The sequence below is a fragment of the Apodemus sylvaticus genome, chromosome 8 (assembly GCF_947179515.1).
Source record: "Apodemus sylvaticus chromosome 8, mApoSyl1.1, whole genome shotgun sequence".
NCBI lineage: Eukaryota > Metazoa > Chordata > Mammalia > Rodentia > Muridae > Apodemus > Apodemus sylvaticus.
Window position 1 is genome coordinate 100,129,343 of NC_067479.1, and position 11,716 is coordinate 100,141,058.

Here is an 11,716-nt window from a genome sequence, read left to right on the forward strand (position 1 = left end):
CTAAGAGCTAAGTTCAGCATCTTCTATTCAGTATAGGAAAAATCAGGACTGTGAAAGACTGTCATTCCAACTCTTGATTCCATGAAACTGAGTCCGATCCTTCTCTGTATCCTATTGCATTCATCACTGCTTCCTAACACTAATTGTCTAAGTTGCTCCAGAATTAGGATCTTTTATGATAGCATTTTCCATCCTGAGAACTGAGGCTCTAAACTAGAGTACTGTGTAGCTCAATGCACAAAAGAAAAGTATACAGTGGAAACATAGCATAGATGGGATCAGACAGGATACATAAGAACACATTTCTGATGTTTAGAATGGGGACCAGTCCCTCCCTCATGGGCAGTTGTGGAAAGATGTAGCAAATCTCTCTCTCTCTCTCTCTCTCTCTCTCTCTCTCTCTCTCTGTGTGTGTGTGTGTGTGTATGTGTGTGTGTGTGTGTTTACCTTCTCTTCTTCTGAACCCATCACATGTTGTAAGAAGAAATAAACATTGAATTAAAACACAGGGAAATGACTTGTGAAAAATCCAAGAGTTATAGTTTTCTATGGCTGAATATAGAGCCTAATAGTAAGAGAGAGAGAGAGAGTTAAAGAGAGTTCCTTTGCATTGCATTAATATGTATTTTTAAAAAGCTGTTGCAAAATTGCATTGTCTTTAAGCCATAATAATTAGAGGTTATAATTCTCATCCCATTATAGTAGCTTTGATCTTTGAAAATTTTGAATTTAAACAATAAGCATGTGGCCTATTGTTTATAAAAATAAGAGAAAAAAGTATAGTAAAACAGCAATTTAAGTGGCAATCACTTTGAGTAATTTCCCTTTCTCCACCCCTGACTACAAAATAAATACAAGATCTAAAATTGTAGCTTTTAACCAATGTTTGGTAATATGTTTTACTTTTCTGAAAGTTATCAAAAAATTAGCCTGTAGCAAATGATCTATATATTTTATTTTTAAAATAAAATTGAGTTAAAGTTCTATCAAGCATCAAACATAGTGCTGACTCAATTTGATGTTTCTTTCTCTTGTAACAATAAAATAATTTGAATGTTTGATAGGAATAAGGTATCTGAATTTATGAACCCTTGTCTAGAACTAAGGTTTTTTTAAGGTCTTTTCTTTTCTTTTCTTTTCTTTTCTTTTCTTTTCTTTTCTTTTCTTTTCTTTTCTTTTCTTTTCTTTTCTTTCCTTTCCTTTCCTTTCCTTTCCTTTTCTTTTCTTTTCTTTTCTTTTCTTTTCTTTTCTTTTCTCCTCCTCCTCCTCCTCCTCCTCCTCCTCCTCCTCCTCCTCCTCCTCCTCTTCCTCTTCCTCTTCTTCTTCTTCTTCTTCTTCTTCTTCTTCTTCTTCTTCTTCTTCTTCTTCTTCTTCTTCTTCTTCCTCCTCCTCCTGCTCCTCCTCCTTCCTTCCTTCCTTCCTTCCTTCCTTCCTTCCTTCCTTCCTTCCTTCCTCCCTCCCTTCCTTCCTTCCTCTTCTTCCTTCTTATTATTCTTCTTCTTCCTTTTCCTCCTCCTCTTCTTCCTCTTTTTCTTCCTCCTCCTCTTTCTCCTCTTCCTCTTCCTCCTCTTCCTCCTTCTTACCTTAAGCCAGATGTGGTGCCCCATACCTTTGATGCCTGCATTCCAGAAGTAGAGTCAGATAGTTCTCTGAGTTCAAGGTTAGCCTGTTTTGCAGAGCAAGTTCGAGGACACCCAACCCAGGTCTATACAAAGAAACCCTTTCTGGAAATAAAACAACAAAAGAAAAGGAGGAGGAGGAGACAAAAGAGAAGCAGTAGGAGGAAGAAGAGGAGGAGGAAGAAGAAGAAGAAGAGATTTTCAACCCTGATATGGTCCAGGATAGGCTAAGATTTGAGCACTGAGGTAGGGAGGCACTTGTGAGGGAGGTTTAAGGTAGTACACAGAATGTTTCATTCCAGGATAGCAAGTTTGTCCCCCCACATACCTCCCCAATGCTCAGGAGGGTAAAATATCAAATCCTACTCTCTTTGACACTGAAGTTGTATTTGTTTAATGGCATAAGGACTATGAGAGCCAAGGATTTGGATATGTCAAATTTCTAGCGTCCAGTGACTATGAAACTCACACCAGGAGTTCCGAGTTGTTAGGAGTGAGTTTTGGAGCTGGATACCATTATAGAAAAACAGAAAGGTAGGAATTCTCAATTGAACATCAGTAATTGAAGACATTCCATAAGCAGTGTACTGGTAGTGGCCAGTAGGGCTGCTTCAAGGTGAGATCAGGGGTCTTTGACTTTTCTTTGCCACCTCTACTCACTTACTGGCTATGGAATCAGATGAGCAAGTTTCCACTGCACTGATACTCAGTGGTGAATCCTAGTTATGGCGGACCCTGGAGCCTGATAAAAGGGCAGATTGTCCCCAGACATCCAGTTTCTGAGGACAAGAGACTAGAGAGCCACATGGAAGAACAGCTTGCTTAATGATAATGGAATGTCTTGGCACCTCACTCTGAATCTTCAGCTCCCCTCCAGAATCAAGGTCTTTCTCCTGTTTAGATAAGATGTTCACAGTGGGGTGCTAAAGACTAATGATTTAGTGTCAGGAGAAAGTGGTATTTTTGATGATGAAGAATTTCACGTAACTGTTAAGTATTATTATAATTACGGAGCTAAGCAGATACAGTTATCTTGCATCTACTCATTAAGCAGGGAAGTAAATTAATTTTTCCCTATCCATGTTCATTTGCCTATTGGTTATTTTTATATCCAGTACAAGAAGAAAGCCTTATCTTTTTTCAGTATGGATTATATATGCTTTGCAAGTCTGTCCAACCAATTTAGATAAAACCAGATCCACCCCAGAGAAATTTTACTTGGGGTGGGTGGGGTGGGAGGAGGCTTCCTTGTCTAAGTGCGTTATAAATAGCTGGCAAAAAAAATAGAAAGTCCCAGCTGCTGTTAGAGGGAAAAATGTTACTGTATAATTAGTGTGAGTCACTGTCCTCTTAGTTGAGAGTGTGTGAGCCAGAAAAGGAGGAGGCACAGAGGAGACTTGGGTTGGAGGGGGAAGCCTTGAGCTGGCAAACAAGTGGGTCTCGGTGCTGAGTGTTCTGTAAGTTTCCCAAAGGTGGGCATTTCAGAACAACTGGACACAATCTCTGGTTCACTGGGAGAATTTGGCAATTGTGGTGGCAAATGTCTATGGTTCACTGCTAGCCAGTCTATACAGTGAATTCCAGGCCAACCAGGGGTACATAACAAGTCATTAAATGCATACACAGTGTCTGTGTTTCACTTTCTCCTTAAGGCCTTATTTCCTAGGAGGTTCTTTCTAATGCTTCCTCCAAGTACATTACCTTGTACAGCATCTAGGCTGTTGCTTGGTTCTTGGTGGTATCATTATTGAAAAACTCCATTATCTATTTGACCAGCATCAGATTTTCCAATAAGAGCAAACCTTTCCCAGAATGGATTTAGACAAAAGGTAGGGTGGATGAGATGCATATTGCATGGAATTGAAGCAGGTCTCAGCCTCAGATGTGAAGTTTATTAAAGGCCTTTGGATTAAGGGTCTTCTTAAACTATGTGTACCGGGCGCCTGGGTTGCCTCAATCCTAGTTTAGATCACTCTCGGTACCCATATATCAGTAATTAAGAGAATATCATGTGCTAAGTAATAATCTTCCAGAGGTGATCAGGTACTCGCCTTTGTACTTCTTAATATGCTACTTTATTAGAACAAAGAGTTTGTGAGACATTAAGTTATAGAGCTGAAATGGGTATCTCATCCTGTATTTTCTGGGTTGCCTTAAATAAAAATCACAAGTGTTTGCAGATGTTAGCCTGTGTTTAAGTGGGTGAAAATGTGTGTTCATACCTAAGGAAGTCAGGAGTCAAACCCAGGTATTGTTCCTTGTGTTATGAGACAGGGGCTTTCATTGCCTGGAACTCATTGAGTAGGTCAATCCATCTGACCTACTCAATGGATTTACCTGTCTTTGCTTTCCAGCATTTGGGTTGCCAGCATGGGCTGCTTTATGTGTTTGTTCTGGGGATCCAGTTCAGGTTTGTATGCCAAGCACTTTAGGAGTCCATTTATAGATGTTTTTATAAGAGGGAGATCAAGGGCCATTTAGGTGCTTGGAGAGGAGTCTAGGCCGGTGTCATGACCATAGTACCGACAAAGGATTTGACGCATAAGCTGCCAGCATTGAACATGAAAAGTGATACTGAAATGAGGAAGGCTAAGATAGGCCTGCTTTCCCCCTGAGCTGCTTGTACTGACTCATATCATAACAGGGATTCTTTTTTCCTTCCCAACCTCTGTTTTCTCCATCACATAGAGAATTTAGAGCTCTCTCTCTTAGAGCCTGCAAGATCTGGAATTTAATGACTAGCACTTACAATAAGGCTTGCACCAGGTAAAATGGAGCCCTAAGACCCTCTAGCAATGTGGCCTTCTTTCCTTATAGACAGGGACTTCTAAGTTTAAACCTTTTCTCGGCTTGAGGAATCCTACGTGTTCTAAGCTGTGGATTCTCACCATGCTGGTCATAACTAGTGTCCTATAGTTCCTCTAATAACTCTCAGACTTTTGCCACATGCCTTCTCATTTTGCAAGGCTCAGATAGACACATTTGCTATACCCATGCTCTCTTAAGTAAGCTCTAAATCCCAAGTGCCCACCTGTCCAAGCTTCATCTGCTTCCCTTTGGGCAGAATGAGGATGGCTCTAGGGTGCTTATGGCTCCCAGACTGCCTGATTTCTCCCTTTCAGCATCACAGAATCTGTAATTTACCAAGTCTGTGTTTTATCCTTTAAGGGACTGGGCTTAGTGCCTTGTCCATAAAGGTCACTCAATAAATATTTGTTCAATGAGTGAATGAATTAATACATAAATATAATAAAGGAGAACGTTATTATTTCTAGAAAATTAATTCTGGTGTCTCCAAGGAGCACCATCTAAGGCTTGGCCCTGAGGTGAAATGAAGCTGAGGAGGAGGCGTCAGAGGATAAACTCCAGCCCGACCCTTTGGAAATGAGGTGAGGGAGTGCTGCAGTGATTTTTCCTTCTTGGTTTTTATATTTCATTTCAGTAACTGCAGCCCATCTCACCCACAGTGGAGCTGTATGTCTCGCCAAGCAACATCGACATAGAGTGAGTGCACCTGGGAGATTATGCGGGGAATTGAAGATGAACATCAATTTACTTGGGCCTGAAATAAAAGTTTCATAGTAAGAAAAATCAGTAATGTGAATCTTCCTTCGAACTCAGAGGTAGACGAATGGCTGAGCCTAAGTAGTGCCACTTAACAAACATTCAACAGAGTCCAGGATGTCAGGGGAAGAAAAATTTCGGCCAGTACCTGGTGCAGGTGGGGGTTGGGAGGGGAAGCCTGAAGAAGGATGTGCAACTCAGACAGGGCAATCTTTGCCCATCCTTTTACTTCATGTCTCTCCATGTCACTCTGAGCTTGGCTCAAGGAGTACATGGTTCAAGAAGCTCATATTGTCCTTTCAGCTTTTTATCTTAATGATTATATGTCTTACACACAAAAACAAAATGCTGCCATTTTTAAAGCCACTGAAGACCAGGAAGGTGTGAGTTTAATCTGGCTGTAGAAAAACAAGATCACAAAGTATGTTTGCTTGAGGATATGTCAATTGCATGAGCACAAGAGTGGTTTGTGCCTCCTCACTAGTGAAATGCAGAGCAAGTGTGTAAGTCAGATAGAGTAGAGAAAGCCTGACCTCTGGGATCAGACAGTACTAGGGACCTGTCTCAGCCCTGTCTCCTGCTAAGTGATAGGGACATGGGAGCACCCAGTACTACACCTGACACATGAAGGTCTAATTTATAAGTCCGTCTTTTCCCTAATTACTTGTCCACCAATTGAGATACAGAAATTTCATATGTAACATGCTCATGTTTTATTATTTTAGTGTCAGGACATCACCCTCCCTTACCAGTTAATTGTAAATTTCTCTCAGTTAAATGATAGAGCTGCTGAAAATGTTTTCTACATTCTTTCACACTGTTCTTCAAGCTCAAATGATAATTTATTCTATCTCCCTTGGGTTTGGGGCCATTAAGAGAAAATATTGAGTCATGTCAGCAGGTCACTGTCACTAGCCCTCAAGTATTTTTTGAACTCTTCTATAGGAAAATAATGGTCTTGGGTCTGGAGAGATGGCACAGCAGGTAACCCAGAGGTTACCTTACAGAGGACTGGGTTCAGTTCCCAACATTGCCCTGGGAGCTAACAAGTATCTTAACTCTAGTTTCAAGCCATCTAAAACCCTCTTTTGGCCTCTGTGGGTACCAAGCATACATATGATACATAGATATATATGCAGGTGAAATACTGACATACATAATTTTTTGTAAAAAATGTAAAACAATGATTTTGATATAAGCATGTGTGTGTGTACACATATGTCCAATGTGAGCATATGAACACACATACATATATGCAGTGTGAGTTCAGATGTGCTGGTCTGATAAGTGGCTTCTTAGATGCTGTCAACCTTTAAGCAGTAATCATGTACCTATCATCTTTTGCTTCTCTGAAAACTCTTGAGAATTTGAAAGTAGTTATATGTAAAAAGCTGTCACTTTTCCCACTGATGTGGATTGTAAGTGATTCTGTGTTACAAAAAACAGATCTGAGCTCAGAAACTTCAGGAAACTGTAGGCTATCTGCAAGGAAAGGGGCCAGGTTGGAAAGTGGAGACAGGTCACCATGAGAATATAAACACTTTGGCTAACATGATCTGACACCCTTCTCTCCCTGTTTGATAGAAGATGTGACACTTTTGTGCCTGAACACTGGCACCTACTTCAGAGTTTAGTCTCTTATTCTAAATTTTCTCTAGTTTTTGTCCCCCATATCTTTGGCTTGCTTATATAAGGTGTAGTTCCAGCTAGATCTGACGTGACCTGCTTGTATGTCCACATATATTACACATCAGAAGTCCAATGCATTTTTCTTCTTTACACATTAAAATTATGTTTAAATATTTTCTTAGGCAGTTAAAGGTACATCTTCTATGGTCATAGGCAAGGTCAAGGCAAGGAAGAATCTCATTATATATGTGAACTCATGGATGTTTTGCATTTTGAGTATAGAACATACAAGTACATGTTCCACCCTCTTAAAAATATTGGAAGTTTCAAGAAAGAACGTTAAACATTGTTCTAAACCTTTGATCCATAAACTCAACTTGCAGAATGTGCAGTAAGACCATACGGAATTCAGAAACAATATATTCACAAAAGTTTTTCAGCAAAACACTGATAAACCTAAGTTCTAAGTTTTCATAAAAAGAATTGGCTAGATGACCACTTGATGCAATTTTCTACCCTTTATAACTGTTCATAAAGTTTTAAACTATTTGGGATATTTCACTAGCATGTAACAATTCTGTGAAGTAGTAAATTCTCTTCTAACATTTCTATACAAGCCTATCATGTACCTTCTCCTCAACTCTTACAGTTTTCTTGCGGAATAAAGAGATTCATTATGCTATGTTCTCACCTATTAATATATTTAATTTAATTATATTATTTATTATTGTACTAATTTTCATTCTCATATGATATTATATTATTTCACAATGCAGACCACGTTTGTTCTTAGTCACCCACTTCTCTCCTGAACCCCTGCTCTATGTTTACTGAACCTCTTCTTGCTCTCAAATAATCACCTTCTTCTTATTCTTTATCACATGTGTTCTAATCTCTCTGTTTTAGCTCCTTCCTCTTTGTCCAAGATCTCTATCTCTTCCTCCCCTTTCCTGTCTTCTCTTCTATTTTTATCATACATTCACACATATATGTATACACACACACACAGACACACACACACACACACACACACACACACACAAGTCTAGCATTTTACATATAAGGGAAAACATTGTGTGCCTTCCTGGATTTGCCTCATTTTGCCTAATGTAATAATCTCCAGTGGCCGCCCTCTTCTCTGTAAATGCTATGGTTTGATTTTTTTATTCTGTTTTTATCCTATTCATCTGTTGGTAGACATCTAGCCTAGTTTCATTTCCTGGCTATGTATACTGAGTACACTGGTAAACATGAATGTACAACTGTGGCATGTTGACACAGAGTCCTTCAGATATCAACACAGAAGTGGCATAGCTGGGTCACATGGTAAATCTATCTATCATATTAAACATAATCTATGTTGATTTCCACAGTGGATACTGCAGTTTACATTCACATCCTCTATATCAGGCTATGTTGACATTTGTAAGTCTTATTATCTCTAAGGCATTTACAACTTTATACAACTGATGAGTTTGCTCTCCCTCTCTTAGCTTCCCAGATCTACCTGCATACTTCCTACCCTTCATGTATTTTGGTTCTTGCCATGAAGGCCAATCTGCAATGACCAAATAGTATTGGTTATGTGGCCTTCCACTGGAACACGGATGACTGATCTGAAGTATCCACTTCAGAAAAGCTGGTCTTTCCTCCCCCAGCAAATAAGAATTACCTCAACTAGGGATCTCTACATCCTCCATGCTGGGATTATCATTTCTTTTATGTTTTTTGTTTCTGTTTGTTTGTTTGTTGTTTTCAATAATAGGTAGTCTAGCTTTGGAAAAATTTTATATAAAGGCAATTTTAATTTGCTTTCCCTGATGCCTTAGGGTGTTGAACATTTTTCAGATATTGGTTGGAGATTTACATTTGTCCTTTTAATAACAGTATATTAAGTTCAACATAACATTTATTGATCAAGTGATTTAGTCTTTTGGTGTTTAATTTTATAGTTCTTTATATATTCTATAATTTAATCCCCTGACTAATGTGTAATTGGCAGTGATTTCTTTTTATTTTGATATTATTGCTTGCTCTGCTATGCAGAGCTTTTGATTTCATGTAAGCCCAATTGCTAGTTATTGCAATTCTTTCCTGAGCCATTCTTTGGAAAGTCTTTGCCTGTACACATACAGTTGGTGAACTGTTTCAAGGGTTTAGGTCTTCAAATCTTTGACTAGTTTTAAATTGAATTTTGTTAAGTGTAAGACATACATGTGGAATTTCACTCTTCTTTAGATTTCCAGTATTGTCAGCATCATTAGTCAGTCTTTTTTTCCAAAGTTTGTTTTTGAAGTAATGTTAGTATTAGGTGTGACTTTCTTTTTGTTTCTTCTCTTCCTCTACTGGTCTCTTTAATAATTACTTTGACAAAATACAGACCAAAAATTAGAATCTTGAGGGAGGCTCAACCCCGCAGGAACTCCTAGCACCAGGTTTCACTCACAGAATAATCTAACTGCCCAAAAGCCTGGACCAAGCCCCCACCTGACAGTAAAAAAAAAAAAAAAAAACCAAAAAAAAACCTCAGAACTTGAATTCCCAGCAATCCCTGGGCTAACTCCAAGCTCTGTACTTGAAATCTCACCAGACTCTTCCATGAAAATCTCCACCCTAGAAATCTCTGCACTGCCCCTACCCAAAGAAATCCTATATAAACTTTTTCTTCTGCTCAGTTCAATGGTGCTTCTGGCCCGAGCAGAGTCAGCCATCTTCCTGGTGGCTTCCCTTGAAATAATTCTCTTGTGTGGCATGATTTTGTGGTATTCTTTGGCGCTTGACTGCCAGGTACCTTTTGCCTCAGAGCTGTAATACTTCAAAAGGAGAGACAGACTTACTTCGGGTCATAATTGAGAGGATACAGTCGACAATGGTGGGGAAAGTGGAAGACAGCCAATCATATTGTACATAAAGCCAGGAAGCAGATAGAGAGATGAGTGTTCCTGTGCTGTTTGCTGTCTCTCTTTTATTCAGCCTTCTGAGTCCAACGTGGTTATGTAAGAGACAGTATGACATGGTTTCCTGTCCCTGGAAGAGAGCCAGCAGGGCATGGGCCTTCACAAGTGTTGATGGTTGCTGTGGGACAAAGGCTTGTTTGTATGATAGTGTACCTATTTTCATATTCTTTCTTTGAGGACTGTTCTCTCTGCCATGCTTAATGACTCCATGACAATGAGAGACAGCAGGAGTCTGGGAGGCAAGCACATGGCTAGGTCTCAGCAAAATGGTAGAATTCTGGGACCTTCAGGACAGCCCTTAAGGCTGTGGGAAAGAATGCTAAAAATGGGTTCCAAAATATATAATTTCTCAACTGTGCGAAATATAAGAATGCAATATGGGTTGTCTAAGGAGCTTCACAGATCTAAGGGAACGGAAGCAGCTGCACTATGAACCAGCTTGTCCGAGAGGCACAGAGATAAGTTAGGCCCAGGCCTGCTTAGAAGGGTAATTTCTTGGTGGGGACCCAGCAAGGTGTCTTATTTATGTGCTTGTATTTGTGATTACTATCTCAATCAAGGGGCTGGGATCATGAGATGCTGATTCATGGGATAATCAAACCCGAACCTGTGGCCATGACTGGGTTGATACGTAAATAAAACGTGGGCTTTTGATCTACAAGAGATGACCTATGCAGAGAGAATTTTTAGAGTATTAAGAAAAGGCTGTCTCTGTCTAGAGCAGAAGAGAGAGAGAGAGACAGAGAGAGAGAGACAGAGAGAGACAGAGAGAGACAGAAACAGAGAGACAGAGAGACAGAGACAGAGAATCTAGAAAGCCATCTTGAGCAGAACGTAGGCCACCAACTTGTACCCATAATTTGATGTTGAGTCCTTTGTTTCACTCTTCTCAGACACCCCTTCTTTCTGGATCCCTCTCTAATCTAAGGCTGGTCCCTAGCAACATCTCAAGGCATACTGCTGCCAATATGCAGGGTAGATCTTCCCTCCTCAGTTAAGCTTTCTTTGTAAACATCTTCAAAGATACATCCAGAGCTGTTTCTTTTTTTTTCTTTTTTTTTTTTAAATTTATTTTTTGTTGAATATCGTCTTCATTTACATTGCCAATGGTAAAACCTTTCCTGATATCCCCCCTCCCCCTAAGACCTCCAACCACTCCCTTCTTCCTTCTCCCTGCCTCTACATATATGCCTCTCTACCTAACACACTCCCTCCTCCCTCCTCTCAGTTTGCCTTTGTTCGGGCCTCTGTTGAGCCTTTACCTGACCAAGAACCATTCCTCACACTGATGCCCAACAAGGCATTCCTCTGCCACATTTTTCGCTGGAACCATGTGTGCCCCTTGGTTGATGGTTCAGTCCCTGGGAGTCTTGGGACGTCTGGATAGCCAAAACCATTGTTCTTCCCATGGGGTTGTAAACCCCTTCAGCTCCTCTGGACCATCCTCCAGCTCCTCCACTGGGGACCCCATGCACAGTCCAACAGTTGGTTGTTAGCATCTGCCTTTGTATTTGTAAGGCTCTGGCAAGGTCCCTCTGGAGACAACCCTGGCATGCTCTTTTTGGTATACACTTCTTGTTGTCCATAGTAGTGTTAGGGTTTGTTGACTGTTTATAGGATGAATCCCCAGGTAGAGCAGTCTCTGGGTGGCCTTTACTTCAGTCTCTGCTCCACACATTGTCTTCCTTATTGCTCCTATGACTATTTTGTTCCCTTTCTTAGAGGAGCCGAAGCACCCTCACTTAATTTAAGTGCAAACTCATAGTGAAGTCTATTTTTTTATCTTTTGATCTGGGGATGTCTTTGCTAGTGAAATGTATTTCGTGGAGGTCGAAAATATAGAAGAATCTTTCTTAAAATGCAATCAATCAGTCCTTGTTGTCAACTTGAAGTTACTTAAACTTAAGATAATTCTGTTTTTTATTGTTGTTTTCTGGTTTTCTTGTA